The sequence below is a fragment of the Podarcis pityusensis genome (genome assembly GCF_964106645.2).
Source record: "Podarcis pityusensis genome assembly, chromosome: 3".
In the NCBI taxonomy this organism is placed as follows: Eukaryota; Metazoa; Chordata; class Lepidosauria; order Squamata; family Lacertidae; genus Podarcis; species Podarcis pityusensis.
In genome coordinates, this window is record NC_138026.1 from 5,063,392 (window position 1) to 5,074,581 (window position 11,190).

The following is an 11,190-nucleotide window of genomic DNA, read 5'->3' on the forward strand; positions in this document are numbered from 1 at the left end:
TTACAAAGTTGTATAGAACCTCAAACTATTTAGCTGATTATTATCAATAAAAAGTTTGTGAATGTTTTTTCAAAACCAGCCAAGGAGTCCAGTTCACTTTGTTGCTTCTTCAGATACTTTGTAAAGGGTTCCCATTCATCCTTAAAGTCACAGTTATCCTTGTCCCGTAGCTTATATGTCAGTTTTGCCAGTTCTGCATAGTCCGTCAATTTTTCTTGCCACGATTCTTTAGTTGGGGTTTCTTCAGTCTTCCATCCTTGTGCTATTGGACTCTCGCGGCCGTTGTCGCATACATGAAGATGTTTTTCAGCTTTTTTGGCAGGTCTTTCCCTACAATCCCCAACAAAAACGCTTCAGGTTTTTTAAACAAATGTTAGATGAAACATTTTCTTTAATTCGTTGTATATCTTTTCCCAAAATTTTTTAATTACATTACAATCCCACCGCATATGATAAAATGTCCCCTCCTTTTCCTTACACTTCCAACATATATTTGAACTAGTTTTATACATTTTCCCTAACTTCACTGGTGTCATGTACCATCTGTACATCATCTTCATATAATTTTCCTTCAATAGGGAACAATCTGTAAATTTTAAATCAGTTTTCCATAATTTTTCCCAATCTTCCATCATAATATTGTGACCTACATCTTGTGCCCATTTAATCATAACTGATTCTACCTCTTCATCTTTCGTCTCCCATTCTAATAGTATGCTGTATGCGGCCTTCAGTAATTTCACTTTCCCTTCGATCACCTCTGTCTTTTATGTCTGTAAGTATTTTATATTTTCTCCTTGGCCTTTTGCCCCCCCCCCCCCCCCAGATAAATTTTGAAATCTCTTTCTGCCATTTTTTAAAACATTCATCTTTCAGGATGACTGGTATTGATTGAAAAAGAAATAGCATTTTTGGCAACACATTCATTTTAACCGCCGATATTTTTCCTTTTTTGGTGGGGTGGAAAGTGTGTTTTAAGTAATATATGGATGTATTTTAAAAATGGTAGTAATATTAATATTAATTAAAAATGGTAGCAATAATAATAAAGTAAATGGCTGAAGACTTAGGAAAGGGGGGAAGGGTTGATTTTTTAAAAGGGGGTTAAAATATATGAAAGGGGAGACGTTTATGTATCAAGTAATAGAAGATGGAGAGGATAATAATAATATAAAAATATTAAGGGAAAAATATAGTTTTAAAAAAGGGGAGAGAAAATCAGAAGAAGTACCAACATTGAAAGATTGGCAAAATAAATTTTTTGAAATGATTGAATTAGCAAAAATGACGGCAACAGTTAGAATGCAATCTAATCAAAATCTCAAACAGGAATGGAAATGTGTAGAAGAATACATGACCAAAAGATGCTCCAACAAGAATTTATTGATATGTATAGACTGATTTCACAAAGTTAAGTTACCGTATTTCGTAAAAAGTAAGGGGAAATGTGTGTGCATCTTATGGAGTGAATGCAGGCTGCGCAGCTATCCCAGGAGCCAGAACAGCAAGAGGGATCACTGCTTTCGCTACACAGCAATCCTTCCTGCTGTTCTGGCTTCTGAGATTCAGAATAATTTTTTTCCTTGTTTTCCTCCTCCAAAAACTAGGTGCGTCTTATGGTCTGGTGCGTCTTATAGAGCGAAAAATACGGTAAGCTAAGCTAAGCAGATATATAAGATTGAATATTTAATTATTAAGATACAAAATCACAATCTCAATAATAAAGTTACAAAATAATAACAAGAAAGTCACGTACAGGTGGAGGGAAGACGCAGAGTAAGAAATAAGAAATGGATAAATGTTGGTACATAATGAAATGTGAAAATGTGAATTTACGAATATAATGTATACGTATCAATATGTAAAGATTTCATATATGTATTGCAACATTAATAATAAATAAATTAAGTGTGGGGGGGAATGAAGATGCTGTACTTGCAAAATCTCACCTGAACTCAAATGCAATGCTAGTTCTTTGAAAAAAAGAAAAGAAGGGGGGGGGAGGAAGGAAGGTGATGGATCTGCATTCCTAACCCTGGCAAGAAGACGCAGCTCACAATAAATGAGCTGGCAAGAATGGAAGTTGGAGAGCTGTGATACAGCTTGCAGTTTGTTTGCAGTGAAAAAACTACAAGGCCAGTTCAGGTGTAACATTAAGCCAAACCATGGTTTATCTCCCACTAGTGCAACAGCAGAGGGAAGAGGAGCAAAGTGGCTACTATCCTACATGGATCCCCTCACACATTCTCCTAATGGTGTCTGAATCCCTGTTGGATGAGTTGGCACAGACTTGTGAAATGAGTGCAGAGACTGAAACTGTCGTATGAAAACTTTTATCTGCAGCGGTTGCAGTTGGTCCCCTAAGCTATCAAAGCCATCACTAGATATTGTGGTCATAAGCTAGTTTTTGAAAGCTGTAATGGGAAGACTTTGCCCTGAAAGGTTGGCAAAAAATACATTCACCCTCTGCACTCCCTTCATCAAGGTTAAGGTGAATATATGTGTAAGTAAAACCATATCTTAAAGACTCCAATGCGCCTCATTTTTCCAATGGAAACATGAACCCTGAATAAGGGCGAAGACTCCTGGAACCTCACACCACTTGACAGAGATTGGGGTGGCCCTTAACAAGATGTTCTCTTCACATGTAAATGGTAGAGAAAGGGTTCTGTCTTATTTTCTGTTGTTCACCCTCCGGAGCAGATCTGTGGAGCAGGCACAAGGAAAGAAGCAGCAAGGGTTGTTCTGTACACAAACAGAAGTTCTAGTGCTAGTGGAGCTACTTCTCTGGACACCAGAGCTGACAACAAACTGGCAGTGCAATCCTATACATGTCTACTGAAATGTAAGGCTAGATGACTTCATTGTGACTTACTTCCAGGTAAGTAATTGTGTGTTGGGTTACAGCCTAAATCAAGCATTGGACCAGGTGAGTGCAGATGCTACTTAGTAGTTTTCACTGAGGCCATGAAACCTTGAGCCATGGCTATCAAGGTTTGGGGATGGAGAAGGGAGAGAGCTTGAACATTGAGACCTGCAGAATCATAAGCTTGAGAGTGTCCAGAACCATATTCACGATCACTTCCACCCATTTTGTCTTGTCTGAGAATCTGCTATTGAGCACAGAGTTTACACCAACAAGGGTATCAGGACTGGACAGCCTTCTCGCCCTCCCCACTTCTTACTACTCTAGGGATTGCTATTCTTGGGAATGTCAGGTGACCCCACCAACATTTTCTTTTGGATGCACACTTCAATTCACCTTTTACAATGTCAAGAAAATAACTCTACAGTGTTGAAGAGAGCATACCACAGGTATCAAGACTAGATGCTAGAAAGTGACTGATTTGTGGCTGAAACAAAATCCACTTTTGTTCTGACCCTTACCTGTCCTTCAGTCACACATCCACTGATATAAATTCACAAGCTGTTTCATGTTACCACATCACCTAATTGTGGAGGAAGGCTTGTGAATAAAATACCCACTTCTCTTTAAAAGGAAGACTGCTATGGCTTCTAAACTTTGAGTTATAGAGTATTCACTGGCTGTGGGTCTTGATGTTTTCATCTTGCACTGGTTTCATGAAGGATTGTGAACTCCTGAAAACCACACTGCTTTCCTCCTCCTCCTACTTTCAGGCATCCTGACAGTTCTGGGGAATTCGGCTGTCCTGACAGTAACTGTGAAGCGCTGCTCCCATCTCAGGGTCACCTGAGCTCCTGATGGTTAATTTGGCTGTAACCGATCTTGGAATGGCCTTTAGCATGTATCCCCTGGCTATCGCTTCTACCTGGAACCATGCCTGGTTGGGGAGCCATGCAACTTGCATTTATTATGCCCTGGTGGGTTTCCTTTTTGGTGTTGCCAGCATGATGACCTTGTCTGTGACGGCTGTAATCTGCTTTCCTGTAAGTCACTCATCAAAGTCCAATAGTGAGTAACAAAGCACAGAAGGGTGGCAAAGGTGAAACAGTTTCAAAGCTTTAGACTTCATGTCAAGGCCAATGGAATAGTATTTTAAAAACCTTTTCTGTGTGTTTATAGATCAGATATATTCAGCATTACTGCAGTAAACAATCAGGACGGATATACAGTCTGGCCGTAAATATGTTTTGGGCTGTAAATTGAAACATATAATATCATGTAGGAGTTGGCACTGTGGTGCTGGTGTGAAAAACACTGTTCTTGTTTACATTGGCTGTGTACATCTGCTATTAGCCAAAGATAGTTAACCACATCTGGTGACCGATGGAAATGTCCTAAGCTTCCCTGAGAATACTTTAAGGTGGCCTATAAATGTTGTCAGGCAATATACACGAAGGTATCACACTAGGCAAGTGTTCTAAAGTATGTCTATATAGCCATAACTCAAAGAATTATTCTTGTACATGATGTCTCCACAGCCCAAGCAAAGGGTCATGGCTTACAGAGCATGCAGAAGATCCCATGCTCAATCCTTGCCATCTCCAAATAGAACCTGGGAAGTCTGAAAACCAGGAGAGCTGGACAACAGAGCTACAGGGATAATTGCCTGGCAGATTTCTATGTTATTTAAATAGTGTTGGTGTCTATAGTCTACTTTCTTTTCTTTTCCTAGGTCATACAATCAACAGAAAAGTCATCCATGTTTCTATTGCTTTAATCTGGCTGTATTCAGCCCTCTGGGCCATGTTGCCTCTGCTAGGCAGAACCATTTGGCACTTCCTGCACCATAGCCTGGAGCCAGTCCCACAACTCGTCTCATGGGCTTTCCTTTATTCTGAGCATGTTCATTCTGTGTACCATTCTCCAGCAATTACCATCATCTGTTACTTGGGTGTAGTCTGGTGGGTTCGTAAAACCTCTCATGAGATGCAGAACTTCAACAGGACTTCAAATGCAGCAAAGCTGGAGAAGAAATTGACATTGGTGGGTATGTGTTGTGAGCAGAGTATTTTTGTATTTTAAAGAGCAATAGGAAGACAGTGTTGCTTTGACTCAGACATTGATTCTGTCCCTATAGATTGAAAATTATTGTCAAAATATTGGGGAGATGCCAAAGCACTTATGGATGCTATGGACTGGGCTGTTTGTGTGTGTTTGCCTTCATATATGGTTTGTGTTCCATTTGAGTTGCAGACATTGAGCAACTCCTCTGTTTTTCAGTTGTTAGATTCATTGGTATGAAAGCTTATTGTATTAATGCGAAATAATATTAATATTCAAAATATTTAAACCCCACCTATCTGGTTGGGTTTTCGCAGCCACATACATACTGGGGACTAACTTAATGATGAACCTGTATACTGTAAGACTTTTAGATCTTGCAAGATATGGGCTCATAGAGCGTGTGGTGTACGTATTTCTTTTCTATGAGATGGTAAAGCTCTGGCATATTTTCTTCTATAGGACTATAATTTGAAACAGGTGACATTCCATTATGATGTAAAGCATCTGATAAACACAAAGGATGCTTATCCTGATCTTGTGTTATTTTTTACCGCTAGAGGGCTGCTGTACTGCAGAGGATACTGCTTTTGGGTCTTAGGATAAAATGAATGGACAGCCTAAAATAAAAGCAAGAGCCAATTGTTTAAATATCTCTTAAATACTAAGGCACTAATCCTTCATTTTTCTCTCACCGATTCGAAATAACAGATAGAGAAGGAGAAAATATAAAAAGCCAGCCAGTAACTAATTATAAGTGGTTGTTTTTACAGATGGCTGTACTGATCAGTGTGGGATTCCTCAGCGCATGGACACCATATGCCGCAGTCAGCTTCTGGTCAATATTTCACTCCAGTGAATCAATACCGCCCATCGTTACCTTGTTGCCATGTTTTTTTGTTAAATCCTCAACAGCCTACAACCCTTTTCATTTACTATACTTTCAGCAAAACTTAAGTGCCTCCAGTGGTGCTGTAGTCAGAAAGTTTACTTTAGCACCTAGCATACCACCAATTGGCATGTGTCAGTGATTTGGTCAGGAAGGGATAACGCACACATTTCTTCATTCAGAAAGACAGACAGTGGAGAAGTTCCAAATCCATCTGCTGCAGCTGCAGAAGTCTTATTTGAAAACGTTGCTCCAAAGTCCAGATCATGAAATCTCCCAGGGAAACACTGCAAGGGCAGTAATTCCTAGGAAGTTTATAATAAATAAGGGAGGAAGCTGGCAGGAAGAAGAAAGACCAAGGAAAACATGAAGGTAATGTCCATTTCCAAGGAGATGTTCAGGGTATATAAGAAAGTCCCTCAAACAGTTCTACTGTATATTTTCTCTGCATCTTAAGATTGTACTTACTGTTAGTTCGAATTTGGTTTCCTACAGGAAAGTTTGTGTGCTCACATGCTTAATGAGTGAAATAAAAATTGCCCTGTTTTCTCTGGAAATGGATCTATTGGTATGTCATTCTTAACTTTCATACTGTGTTTTACCCAGTAATTTCAGATTTTTTTCAAAAAACATTTGTGCACGGTATGTGCTTTCCGCCCCCTTAGTGGCTGATCTGGAAGAAGATGGCGGGAGAAAGAAAGAACAAAGGAAACATGAAGGTAATGTCTATTTCCAAGGATATGTTCAAGGTATATAAGAAAGTCCCTAAAACAGTTATGATTCCAACCTTCTCTTCTTTTCCATTTAGATGACATAATCCTTGAAGACCTGGAGGCAGAGCAGGGGCAGGACAGCTTTGATACTGACACAACGAGCCACAGAACCTGAACACGGAGTTTGCCATCGCTCTCTACCAATGCTGGGCAGAGCTCCACCAAGGAACGACCCTCGCCATTTCCCCAGTGAGCGTGGCTCTTTCTCTGGGGTGCAAGGGAGCACACTGGCCCAACTGCAGCCTGCTCTGGGACACAGCACTCATGGTAAGGCAACCTTCTGAGAAACAGCTTTTCAGTGAGCAGCGCAGGCTGTCGTCAGCTTCGCCTGACAGCTTGGACTGTCCTGGTAGGCAGAGCATATAAAAACAAAAGCATGTCATCCAAGGGGACTTACTTCTGAGTTAACCCCCTTTCATGCCATGCTCTTCACTTCAATGGGCTTTACATGCGCCTCCTACACCTTTCAAGTAGATTCTTTCCCCCAAAGAGTTCTGGGCACTGTAGTTCACTCCTCACAGAGTTGCCAGTCCCAGCAACACTCCAGAAACTGCAGTGCCCAGAATTCTTTAAGGAAAGAATGTGCCTCAGGGGTTGGACTAGATGGCCCTTAGGTCCCTTCTAACTCTACAATTCTATGATTCTGTGAATACACATTGAAATATACTCAGAGTCGCAAAGTGATTTCATGCTCTTTATTCAGCTCATAGTGGTGAGGAGGAATGAATGAATGTCCCCTCACAGTATCTGCTTTATATACATTATTTACACAATGGGCTGCACATGATTGGCTAATTCTGGAATTCTACTGTAAGCCAATCAGGTTGTGGATTCACTTCTATCTGGAGCAGGATTGGGTGGTTCCTGCCAACCAATCATACTGCTGCATTGTTCTAGGACCAATCAGACTGCTGCATTCTGAATCCTATTGTTCTAGGACCAATCAGACTGCTGCCTTTTGGATCCTATTGTTCTAGGACCAATCAGACTGCTACAGTTTGGATCCTATTCAACTCAGTACATAACACCCCTCCCCTCTAAGTTCCAGTCCTGCCCGGGAGGTCGCATTCATAGTCCTCAAGGTATGCCGGCGGCCTACGTGTGCGTTGTGGCCTGGGGTGTTCCCTGGTCCGGGCTCCGGGTTCTGGCTCGTGTTCCAAGGATGCTGGCTGTGATGCGGCTGTTTGGTCTGGTGCAACCGGCTCGCTCAGTCGTGGTTCTGGTTCCGGTGTCCTTTCGGCCTCACGGGTCCTCTCTGTATTTACTGATTCTGCCTCTCCTGCTGGCCCCTCCTGCTCTATGGGCCTCACTGCCCCGCTGTTCCCTTGGGACTCCTCTGACCTGTCCTCCTCCTGGTTTTCTCCCGGGAATCGTCGCCGTATCTGGTCGCAGTGGCGGCGCCAGCATTGCCCCCCATCCGTTAGCACCTCGTACGACACGGGGCCAGTGACCCTGGTGATTGTGGCGGGTACCCATGCTGGGCCTGCCCCAAAATTCTTTGCGTACACTGGGTCCTGGGCCTCGAAGGTCCGGGGGTTCCTGCCTTCCCCCACCACTACCTCATCCTGAGCTCTATCGGGGTGAAGGCGGTCCAATCTGATTGCAAGGCGCCGACCCATTAGTAGTTCAGCGGGGCTCCGGCCAGTCGTTGAGCTGGGGGTGCTGTGCTGTGCTAGAAGGAATGTGGCAAGGCGGTACTCCCAGTCCCCTTGCGTCATGCGGCGAAGGGTGTCCTTGGTGGTCCGCACCATGCGTTCTGCTTGGCCATTGGTGGCAGGGTGGAACGGCGCCGAACGGATGTGGCGGATGGCGTTCTGCGCTGTGAAGGTTTGGAATTCTCCTGATGTAAATGCAGTCCCGTTGTCTGAGACGAGAGTGTCAGGGAGCCCGTGGGTTGCAAACAGCCTGCGTAGTACCCGGATGGCTGCGGACGTGGAAGTGGACGGTACCAGTGCGACTTCCAGCCATTTGGTGTAGGAGTCCACCACTATGAAGAATGTTTTCCCCTGAAAGGGGCCAGCGAAATCCACATGCAGGCGTGACCATGGTGCTCGGGCGGACTCCCAGGACTGGACTGGGGCCCTTGGGGGATCTGGGCGGGATTCTTGGCAGGCCTGGCAGTGTTTGACCCAGGCCTCTATCTCTCCATCGATCCCCGGCCACCACACATAACTCCTGGCAAGGGCCTTCATTCTTACTACCCCTGGATGTGTCTCGTGTAGGGCTGTGAGGACCCTTTTGCAGAGGGGCTGGGGAACAACGACTCTGCTTCCCCATAACAGGCACCCCTTGTGGGCCGACAGTTCATGTTTGCGGGTTGTGTAGCCGGCGAATTCTGGCCCGGGGCTGCTGCTGGGCCATCCCCTCCACACCCAGTCCAGGACCCGGGAGATGACCCTATCTTTCTTGGAATGGTGTGCAACTTCTTGTGCCTGAATGGGGCGGTCGGGAAGCAGCTCCAGGCTCATAACCTCTTGTGCAGGTGCTGGGTCAGGGCCTGTTTCCGGTAGTGGTAGCCTGCTGAGGGCGTCCGCATGGCCCATCGCCTTCCCAGGTCGGTGAATCAGTGCATACTGGTAGCTGGCAAGGAAAATTGACCACCTGAGGACGCGAGGAGACAGCACTTGGGGGGTCTGCTTTTCGGGGGCAAACAAGCCGAGCAACGGCTTGTGGTCAGTCACCACGGTGAAGGGCCGCCCGTACAAGAAATCATGGAATTTTTTTACTCCCTTTACGATTGCCAGACCCTCCTTGTCGATTTGCGAGTAGTTCCGCTCGGTTGTGTTGAGTGTCTGGGAAAAGTACGCCACCGGTACCTCTCTTCCATCCGGGAGTTGGTGCCCCAGGACAGCTCCAATGCCATAGGGTGAGGCGTCGCATGCTAGCACCACCGGCAGCCTCTCGTTGAAGTGTGCCAAGACCGAGTTTGAGACAAGCAAGTCCTTGACTGCCTGGAATGCGGCCTCCTGGCGCTGGCCCCACACCCAAGGGGCCCGCTTGTCCAGGAGTCTGTGTAGGGGCTCCGCTACCGCCGCCTTGTGGGGAAGGAAGGAATGGTAAAAGTTCAATAGTCCCAAGAAGGCCTGAAGTTCAGTCTTGCTCTTGGGCGCTGGGGCATCACAAATGGCCCGTACCTTGTCCCCAGTCGGGTGGACCCCTTCTGCGTCCACCATAAATCCCAGAAAGTCCACCTGAGGCACTCCTAGTAGACATTTTTCCCGCTTCACCTTGAGACCCGCCGTCTGGAAACGGTGCAGAACGGTGCGGAGGCGGTCCTCAAACTCCTCTGGTGTGGGGCCGGCAATCAACACATCATCGAAGAAGGGGGTGACGCCAGGAATCCCTTTAAGGAGAGAGTCCATTATATTCTGGAATATGCCTGGTGCCACGCTGACACCGAATTGCAGCCGCTTTACCCTGAACGCTCCTCTGTGCGTCACAATCGTCTGTGCCTCTGCTGTGGCCTCATCTACTGGCAGCTGTTGATATGCTTGGGCCAAGTCCAGCTTGCCAAAAATTTTCGACCCAGCCAGGGTGGCAAGGACATGGCTGACCACTGGCACTGGGTATGCGTGGGCCGTGAGGGCCTTGTTTATGGTACATTTGTAGTCTGCGCAGATGCGGACCGAACCATTAGGCTTGACGGGTGTGACGATTGGGGTTTCCCAGGGAGCATTAGGCACCGGCTCCAGCACTCCTTGCTCTACGAGTCGGTCCAATTCCTCGTCTATACGGGGTTTCAAGGCGAACGGGACCCGGCGGGCCTTGAGCCTGACCGGTCGTACTGCGGGGTCAAGCTGTAGCGCAATGGGGGGGCCCGTATACTGTCCCAATTTCCCATCGAAAACCCCTGGAAATTCCTTGCATATGGCGTCCACGTCCACTTGTAAGCTAGTGTGGTTCACCCCGGTGACAGCTAGCCCCAGTGGTCCAAACCATGCCAATCCCAGTAAGCTAATGTAGGGGCCCTTGACCACAAGCAAGTCCAGTTGCCGCGTCCGCCCTCGGTATTGCACCCTGAAGGTCCCCACCCCCATTGTGGGGACCTTACGTTTCTGGAAGTCCCGGAGGGTGAATGGGGCCGGCCTGAGTTTGGGACCCCCAGTGGGACACAGTTTCCTTAAGGTCCTTGCCGAGATTATGGATAGAGTTGAACCCGTGTCAAGCTCCATGCGGCATGGGGCCCCCTCTATCTGTACCTCTACATAAATTTTCTCTACGTTGGGGTGGGGCAACTGGTATACCTGGAAGTCCGTGAGCTCCGTCGAGTTGCCTTGGTGCGTTGGGCCCCGGGACCTGGGGCTCTTGGATTGGTCATCTGATGCCTGGTGTCGGGTGGGCCGAGCCCGACACACCCGGGCGATGTGTCCCGATTTTCTGCACTGCCTGCACTCTGCGTTGCGGAAACGGCAGGTCCTCCTCTCGTGACTCTCCCCGCAGCTTGCGCAGTTCCCTCCTTCTCGTCGAGGCAGCTGTGGTCTGTGCGCTGCTTGAGTGCGCTGCTGTACTCGGTGCACCTCCTCCCTGTCGGATCCTGAGTCGTCGGTGAGGTCTTCATGGTGGACCCTCGGTTGGGATGGCAGGCTCGGCCGTGCCTCTTG

At 46.4% G+C, this 11,190-nt stretch overlaps 1 pseudogene across 1 annotated transcript; it reads left to right on the top strand.

The window, feature by feature from the left end:
* Positions 1–2,165: 2,165 nt before the first annotated feature.
* On the top strand, positions 2,166–6,435 carry LOC308473009 (opsin-5-like; annotated as a pseudogene). The gene is made up of 4 exons (XR_013991609.1): positions 2,166–2,321; positions 3,765–3,909; positions 4,599–4,909; positions 5,701–6,435. The product of XR_013991609.1 is annotated as an opsin-5-like (transcript).
* Positions 6,436–11,190: the final 4,755 nt, after the last annotated feature.